Genomic DNA, 9,006 nt, shown 5'->3' with positions numbered 1-9,006 from the left:
TTAATCCATAAGGCAAAATGGAAATCAATATGAATCATGAGCCATGCAGGACATATTTGAAAAATGTAGAGGGTATGAAAAAAATCTATTCATCACTACTATAGGTATTAGCAAATTCTTAAATATGCATTTGTTGTTCTGTTCTTAAAAATATTTGAAGCACTTTGTGATTGATGCCATGTTGCTGTACTGTCATTGAATGCCCCAATGCAAAACAATTTAACTGACTTTTATGCTTAAGTTGAAAAGAGAAATTGTTTTTGCTATTACAAGGGATTTAAAATGTTCAAAGTAGCAACATTACTGCAAAACACTGTTATTACTGGTTTAACCTGCAGAACATGTGCTATAATGTTTAAGATTTATTTAATTTTTTGTGATTGTGTTTGTGTGTGTATAAGCATACTGTGTGTACAGCTGGGGGCTATTTTGACAAAGCTGTTTATCATAGTAGGCCTTCGTCTTTTTACTGTCAGTCTGATGGTTACTCTGCTGGCTTTGCCATTTCTGGTTAAATATGTGGGCTTACTGGATGTGTGCGCTTATGGATTTGTGTGCATGCTCTCCCAATTTGAGCATACTTTTGCTGGCTGGGTCACATCAGGGGCCATATTGAGAGCAGCCATATTGGTTTGCTTGCTTTTGTAGTGTCTGAGAAGTGAAAGCTTAAAGCTCGGAAGTCTCCATATGGATTAGGCTGTAACAAACCGAGTCTATGACATGCCTCTAGCTCATAAACATCCTCTTCTTACATCTGTTGACTGCAGAGAAGGGATTATTTAGGACTACATGGTAGCTTGTCTCTGTCCACATGTCCTCTTTCATTGCAGGAAATATTTTCAGATTCATTCAGTTAAATTATCAATTCATATTTTTACTTAACTTTTATATTTTGTTTTACTTCATTTTACTCTATATTGTTTTTGGTATACAGTCTATGGCTCTGCATTGATTGATTTATTCAGTAGCAGTAGTTTTGCCTCCTTTACCGTCTAGTCTTGATGGATTTTACTTGGTTGTGAAGAACCTTCAATTTAGTTTAGAAATACAATAATTGTGCAACACATTCATAAAAAATACCTGCCAGTAAGCCCTCATTTTGTGATTTCAAGGTCCAAACCATCGAAAACTGGCTAAATGTTGTTGTAAAGTGATAGTTTATCAGGGGGTTTAGATTATACATAACCGTTGTTTCAACAGCATTCTTTAATAAAACTGATTCTGTGTCAGAGCTATTATATGAATGTATTATGTGACTGAACTGATGACATCATCTAACATGTAATGCTGACTAATCTGACTTGCTGTCACAAACCGTCATTGTTCTGTTTCCCAAATAAACAACTGTTAAAAGCCAAACGTCTTTCACAGAGGTTGTATTATGATCTGCATCGATTGGTTGATTCATTCAGTAGCAGCAGTTGTGCTATGCATTCCATCTTCGTAGGTGGTCACACCACATTTTCAGTCATTGCAATAAAATGTAATGCAAACTAGTCTGAGTCAGAAAACCAGCCTGCTTTTCATGTCTTTTGACCTTCAAATCACCAAATTAATGCTTACTCACATTTATTCACAGTTAGAGAGACTTCAGGGCCTCTCCAACTCTACTCTTTATTCATTAAACTTTCTGCTGCTTATGTAAAGAGCTGGTTCGATTGGCATTATTAAAGCTTCACTTAACTCCACCTAATGATATCAGCAATATTTTATAATGGTTAATCAAATCTAGCATGATGTGTTTGTATTTGATTTTTTTCTAATCTATCACAGATTTAACTATGATACATTAACATCCACTCAGATTATTTTTTTTCAGTGTATAGTATGATAAATCATAACATAGTTTGATATGCAATGGAGTAATGCAATGTTATGGTTAAATGTCACTACATTACATTATAACATTTCATTTAGCTGACGTTTTTTTCCAAAGCGACTCCCAATTAAGTGCTTTCAACCCTGAAGGTGCAAACTCCATACAACAAGTAGTAAGTGCAAGTATATTAGCTTTAAATAAGCAACACTACAAAGAGCCATATGAAAGTGCAGCTTCAAGAAATATATATATATATATATATATATATATATATATATATATAATTATTATTTTTTTTTTAATCCAAGGTGCAGTAGGAAGAGATGTGTTTTTAGCCTTCGGCGGAAGATGTGTAGGCTTTTGGCCATCCTGATGTCAATAGGGAGCTCATTCCACCATTTAGGAGCCAGGACAGCAAACAGTCGGGATTTTGTTGAGTGATTAGTTGCCCCTCGCTGTGAGGGGGCAGCAAGCAGGTTGGCTGGTGCAGAGCGGAGTGGGCGGGTTGGGGTATAGGGTTTGACCATGTCCTGGATGTAAGCTGGGGCTGATCCGTTCGTGGCCCTGTATGCAAGTACTAGTGTCTTGAAGTGGATGCGGGCAGCAATTGGTAACCAGTGAAGAGAGCGGAGGAGCGGTGTAGTGTGAGAGAACTTGGGGAGGTTGAAGACAAGTCGAGCTGTTGCGTTCTGAATGAACTGCAGTGGCCGGATGGCACATGCAGGCAGACCATTCAGGAGTTGCAGCAGTCTAGAAGTGAGATGACTAGAGCCTGAACGAGAACCTGAGCCGCCTTCTGCGTGTAAAGGGGACATATCCTTCTGATGTTATGCAGCATGTATCTACACGATCGGGTAGTTGCAGCAATGTTGGCAGTGAAGGAGAGTTGGTCGTCAAGTGTCACACCCAGGTTTCTAGCAGTCTGGGTGGGGACTACCACAGAGTTGTCAATTGTTATAGTCAGGTTCGGGGTAGGAGAGCCCTTCCCTGGAAGGAAAAGGAGCTCAGTCTTGTCAAGGTTGAGTTTCAGATGGTGTGTGGACATCCAAGAAGAAATGTGAGTCAGACAGGCTGAGATACGTGCTGCTACTTGCGTTTCAGACTCCAGAAAGGAGAGAATTAGTTGGATGTCAAAAAAAAAGAAATGAGTGAATGACAGACCTGAGAGAGTTGGTGTACAGAGAAAAGAGGAGGGGACCCAGGACTGATCCCTGAGGAACCCCAGTTTTGAGTGGGCAAGATTCTGAGGTAGCTCCTCTCCAAGTAACCAAGGCAGCGCTGCCTGGAAGGAGACGTTGGGGGCTTAAAACACTGATAAACGTCTATCTATCTATCTATCTATCTATCTATCTATCTATCTGTCTGTCTGTCTGTCTGTCTGTCTGCCTGCCTGCCTGCCTGCCTGCCTGCCTGCCTGCTTGCTTGCTTGCTTGCTTGCTTCACGCTTTCATCACTTCCAGAATCGACTACTGCAACAGCATCCTCTGTGGTTTATCTGCAAAAGTCTTAAATAAACTTGAGTATTTCCAAAACTCAGCTGCCGGTCTCCTCACTCACACCCGCTCCTGCGACCACATCACACTGGTCCTCCAGAATACAGTTTAAAGTCCTCCTCCTTACTCTCCATCCATCTATCTATCTATTCTTTTTTGTGACACCTGCAGAAAGTAATATTTCTTCTGCTGAGACAAAAATCCTTCTGACTCTTTCTATTGCTGGTTCATATATATGGTATTCTCCAGGATGGGATATCTCATTAAGACTGGCATTAGAGGTTTCCTGTGACATGATTTGTTTCCAGGGTGAAAGAACTGTGCACTCTGAGGGAGACTTCCCACATGAGCCAAAATCATTATCCCTGGGATCACATGCACACGGTCTGCTGAATATTAACACATCAACACTCATTTTTCTTCCCTACACTTGCTTACTTTCCACCTTTTACTTTCCAGCTTTCACTTCTCTCTTTTGCATCTGATAAATGCAGATCTGGCACCTGTTATCACCTGAGCGCTCTCAATATGCCACGCATGTGTTATGGGCCCAATTTTTTGGATTTGTGAGCGAAATCTTTCACTATGTGTGAAACAAACTTGTGAAGCTGTGGGGAGAAGGGCATCAATGTCAATATGATATATATTTATTTTATATTTTCTTCTTCTCAGCATATACCCAATTGTAGCATGATATAAATATAGCACTTACTGGCAGTGGCAATGCTTCATGCTTTGAACAAATAATACTTGCATATTTTACCTCAATGCTTGCATATTGCATTTTTTTTTCTCTATACTTGCATATTGCATTTTTTTTCTCCATATGTCAGGAGGAGAGAGCAATCCTTCTGTGTTTTTATCTTTCATCTTCCCAATATTCTAATGATCTCACACTTCTTTCCTGCATGGGCAATGATGATGATGCATATCAAGTTTAGAGCCTTGCATTGAAACCCTAAGTAAATTATACAGCACCGTAGAAAAGATAATTTTGTGTGTGTAAGTCTGTGGGGAGTCAATATCTCAGTAGTCGGCAATGAGCGAACTGTACAATTGCAGAGAGACTAAATTGATGGAGCCTCACATGCGGAGATATTGCTCTTTTGAATTGAACCCAAGGAATCTAACTCTCTCCAAGTCTCTTTTTCTGTATAATTCCCCCTCTCTCTACACTGGTTTGTGTGCACACTAAAACAAACAGATAAACATTCACTCTCTTTCACTTACTCGTATTATTAGCCTGTGCTGCTGCCATGCTCCTAAACTGGAAAGAATCAATAATAGCTGGCAGGCAGACTTACTGGCGGGCCAGCTGAGGAATTCTGGATGATGAGGCCAAAATGTTCCACTCGAGGAGCATTCAATAATCTTTACTTTCCACATGAGAGCAAGACAGCAATGATTTGGCATGGTCATTCCGCCAAATATCCTCTCTTTTGCTACAAATATATAATTTTTTTTTTTTTTTTTTTTTTTTTACAAGAATGCTGTCATGTTGATTGAAACCTCCATGGGAGGGAGAAGTTGTGTAAAGCTTCTGACTCTTGACATCCAGGTTCGGGAAAGAAACTGATTTTCAGACTTCCGCATTTGATCAATACAGTATGTTTCCTGTACTGATGAAGTACCTGAACTGCCAGCTGGTCAGCTTGCAAACCAGCCAGCCAATCATCCAGCTGGAATGGCAGGTCCAATAAGAACATTCTAAGAGTTTTTTACACCAAGCTCTTGACCTGCATCAGGTCAGTTGTCTTTTTCGAAGAGTTGACCCGTGTCCAGTGACCTGTGTTGATGATCCATCTCCAGGTCAGAAATGTCTCCGGTAGAAAAGGTTCAGTGCAGGACAGGCTGACAAGTACAATGAATATTGTACTCTCCACTGGTCACTGTCAAAATATCCCATTGGTGACTGGCAAACATGACCATAGCCTCCATTTCAATCGAAAAGCCACAGCAGCTGTGATGGAAGACAATATAATTGCTCGCCTTCCATAAAAACTGGCATTTATATCTGACCCTCTATATACCATCTCATCCAAGACTTTATCTGTAAGACTCTTGGCTATTTATGTTCAAATTTATGGCAATGCAGAAAGATGAGAATGGACCTGAAAAAATGAGCTGAAAACACTGCATTGGTTTGAATCTGCATTCCAGACTATGCTACATGACCAACCATTTGGGAACTAAATTCAATTTTGAAATAACCTTTCTTATCATTAGATCAATTAAACAATGAGCTATAGTCTTAAAGCTTTATCACAGCTGACGGTCCAGCAGATAAGCTGACAGATAAAAACACATCAACAAGAGCCTCTCAGCTGGTTGATTTCTTGGTTTAAGGAAATCCTTAAACAGAATATCTGACACCTTACTGTGTCAGACTCTTTTAGGTTCAACTTCATTCATTTTTTAAAGATACTACTTGTTCATATCACCTTAGTTTTGATATTAGTCTTTTGTATCTCTGGAAAATGCCTATCAGTCACTCTGCTAAAGAATTCTTTTGTTGGCATAGTAGTGCTTTGGGTAATTGAGCTCATAGTTTTGCGTCTGATCCCTACCAAGTACTTCGCTTTAATAACTTTCAACATGTTCTCTTGCTGCTTCAGTAAACATTTTTTTATTACTCTCTATCATGTATTTTGTTTAACTAATAGTTTAGAACATGGCTCGAGAGAAAAAGCAATCCATACTCTAAAAGCTGCTTTTTATTTACAGAATCCTCAATAGCTATTGATTTTTCTCTGGTACAGGATTTTGTAATTCTTTAGCTGCTGGTGCATTACCTCAGCAGCCGGCTGGTCAGCAATGCAGTCAAGTCTGTCAATCAAGACAGCCAACAAAGCTTCCCCCCTGCAAGCTAGTCAGTCAGCTACAGTACATTATGAATTAGAAAACCAAACAGTCAGTCAAGCATTTCCTTGCATCATTGTTTTCCTAATTAATATCATACATCAAAGACATGAATAAAAACACTACTGGAGAGAAAACTCTGAGTGATTATAGTGTGTGTGTGTGTGTGTGTGTGTGTGTGTGTGTGTGTGTGTGTGTGTGTGTGTGTGTGTGTTATGTTGTTCTAAATACCTTCAGGGCAGAATCACAAAACAAGCATTGAACTGTTATTGAACACATGGAAAGAAGTAATTGTAATTCAGCATATACTGCACATTTAACTACTGCCCTACCAAATTTTTCATTCCACTTTCAAGCAGGAAGAAAGAGCCAAAAAACACCTTTGACACGGTTTAACTATCCTGCTAAAAGTTTGTATATAAATCTAAGTTTTTTTTTTCACTTTCTGCCTGGTTTGTTCCTTCACTCCATCGGACTCTTTGCTTCCTAAGATGAGCTGCATTTTAAAGTCTCATTAAAAACTATATACTATGAAAGAGACTGTGAAATACACAATAAACCTTGAGACAATCAGCTCGAATAAAAGATCCTAAAAGTAAATGTATATTGGGGTGCCTGGTTGGCTCACCTGGTTAAGCATGCACCCCATATACAGAGGAGGCTCAGCCCTCATCGTAGTGACCGCAGGTTCAATTCCAACTTCCGGCCCTTTGCTGCATGGCAACCCCCTTTTCTCCCCCTTTCCTATCTTCAGCTGTCCTATTTTATGAAGGCCAAAAAAAAATAATCTTTACAATAACTGTATGTTTAAAGAGGGCTAATCTCCCTGGCCTGGTCCAATCAAAGCCGCTAGGCACTGATGCACAATTTCAATCACCCATTTTCGTCGGTGTATATTTTGGACAACCAATATAGCTGTAAGAAACTCCTGTTAATAATCTCCTTCTTACCTTCAGGTTTTACTTACACAACAATATCTTTTCTCCTTCAAACACCTGTTGTTTCCTTACTGATGTAGACATTGAACAAACATCACAAACACACTTACTAAAACCAAATAATCCTCCGCTCATTGTAATGACGTCATCACAGAGTGCTGACTTAATCCAGAGCTCCTATTTATCAAGTGGAAGAAGCAATAACCTTATTATCCTACTTTAACAACTACAGATTTAAGATTCAAGTATGTGTTGGTGTGCGTGAGAGTGAGTGTGTGTAGTAGAGAGTGGACAGACAACTGTTTGGTTTTATTGACAGTACACATGTTTTTGAAAAAGCACATCTTTAATGCATCTTGTAAAACACCTTTTTTCCAGATGTTTGGCAATTCATTGAGGGAGAACAAGAAATTATTCAAAATATATACACATAGTAATGAGTGATTTGCTTGCTGAACGCTTAGCTTATACTAACTAAATGTGTTGATGTCTGATAAAACACGCATTTTTTCTTTAGTCATGTTAACAAAGTATGCAGACATTGTTTGGCTAAAAAAGAAAAAGAAAACAGCTGTTCATTGTTTGCATCTTAAGCACCTTGTTTTGAATGACAACAACAGACTTGAGGCATAAAAGGTCTTCTCTTTTGCTCTTAGTTTCTTTCTTTGGCACTATTTTTTATTTGGTAGGGAAGCCACATCCAATATATTTTTGGCATAATATTTTTTTAGAGTTGAAGTGTCGGTAAAAAAGTCATTTGGAGAGGATGCAGATTTAAGGCAGCACACAGCAGCTGAGACTCAATCCCACGTCATCACAGGAACCTCCTAAACTAAGCTCAAAAGGCTCTCCAACTCATACCTCGCCAAGTTTAAAGCTCCATCTGTGCGAGCACATACTGATCGAAGATTAAAGCCAAGGCCTAAGGACATATTTTATGAAGAGCAAAGTTATTACATTGCTGTTCTGTCACAAGTTCTCCCTGGTGCTGAAGCCAGAGGAATTCACAGGTCCCCGCTCTTTACCCTGATACTCTTTCCACATAAATTTAGGCAGCACTAACCAGAAGATTAGAGACCCAAGCTTGGGACCAGGAGATTACCAGTTTGAATCCCTGGACAAGCTGTGGAAATCAGGACAGGGGAAGAGGAGAAGCATTTCTTTATCCCACGTGAAAAAGTGTCATTTAAAGAGTGGCTTTGGGCAAGGCACTTGACCCTCATCTTCTCCACTCAAGTTCCATTAGTCAAAGTCTGTTCAGTATTTGAACTACCTATGACTAGATAATAGCAAGTGTGAGTGTGCAGCAGGCTATAGCTGCAAAGGAGTATACACTCTAAAAACCTATCAGTTTTTAAAAGCCTTCAAAAAGTAGGAATTTCTCGGGCGCCTGAGTAGCTCACCTGGTAGAGCGTGTACCCAATGTACAGAGGCTCGGTCCTCGCTGCAGCGGCAGTGGGTTCAATTCCAACCTGCAGCCCTTTACTGCATGTCATTTCCCTCTTTCTACCCTTTCATGTCTTAACTGTCCTATCACATAAAGGCCTAAAATGCCACCAAAAAAAGAATCAAATCAAACTGTCCATCCTCTGTTCTGAAATATAATCCAAACCTGGAACCATTTGAAAATCTGTCAATTACTTTTACTTAGGGCTTCACAAAGGGCAACGGTGCATGAGGAAATGGTACCGTTATGCCACAGAAAATCAGCTTGCTTTAGTAAAGGAACCCAGCTATTTGAATAAAAGCAATGCAACCCATCTCCAAACCAGAGTACACACAGCACAGTCTCAGCAGGCTGATCTACATAGCACTGGTGATAAAAGTCCATTGGTCAAGTCCATATCATGTGTTCTGTGTCTTTCCTTTCTTATCAGGTTCATGAAAAAAGTGGACT

Source organism: Sander lucioperca, chromosome 1 (assembly GCF_008315115.2).
Source record: "Sander lucioperca isolate FBNREF2018 chromosome 1, SLUC_FBN_1.2, whole genome shotgun sequence".
Classification (NCBI taxonomy): domain Eukaryota; kingdom Metazoa; phylum Chordata; class Actinopteri; order Perciformes; family Percidae; genus Sander; species Sander lucioperca.
This window is presented reverse-complemented; position numbering follows the sequence as displayed.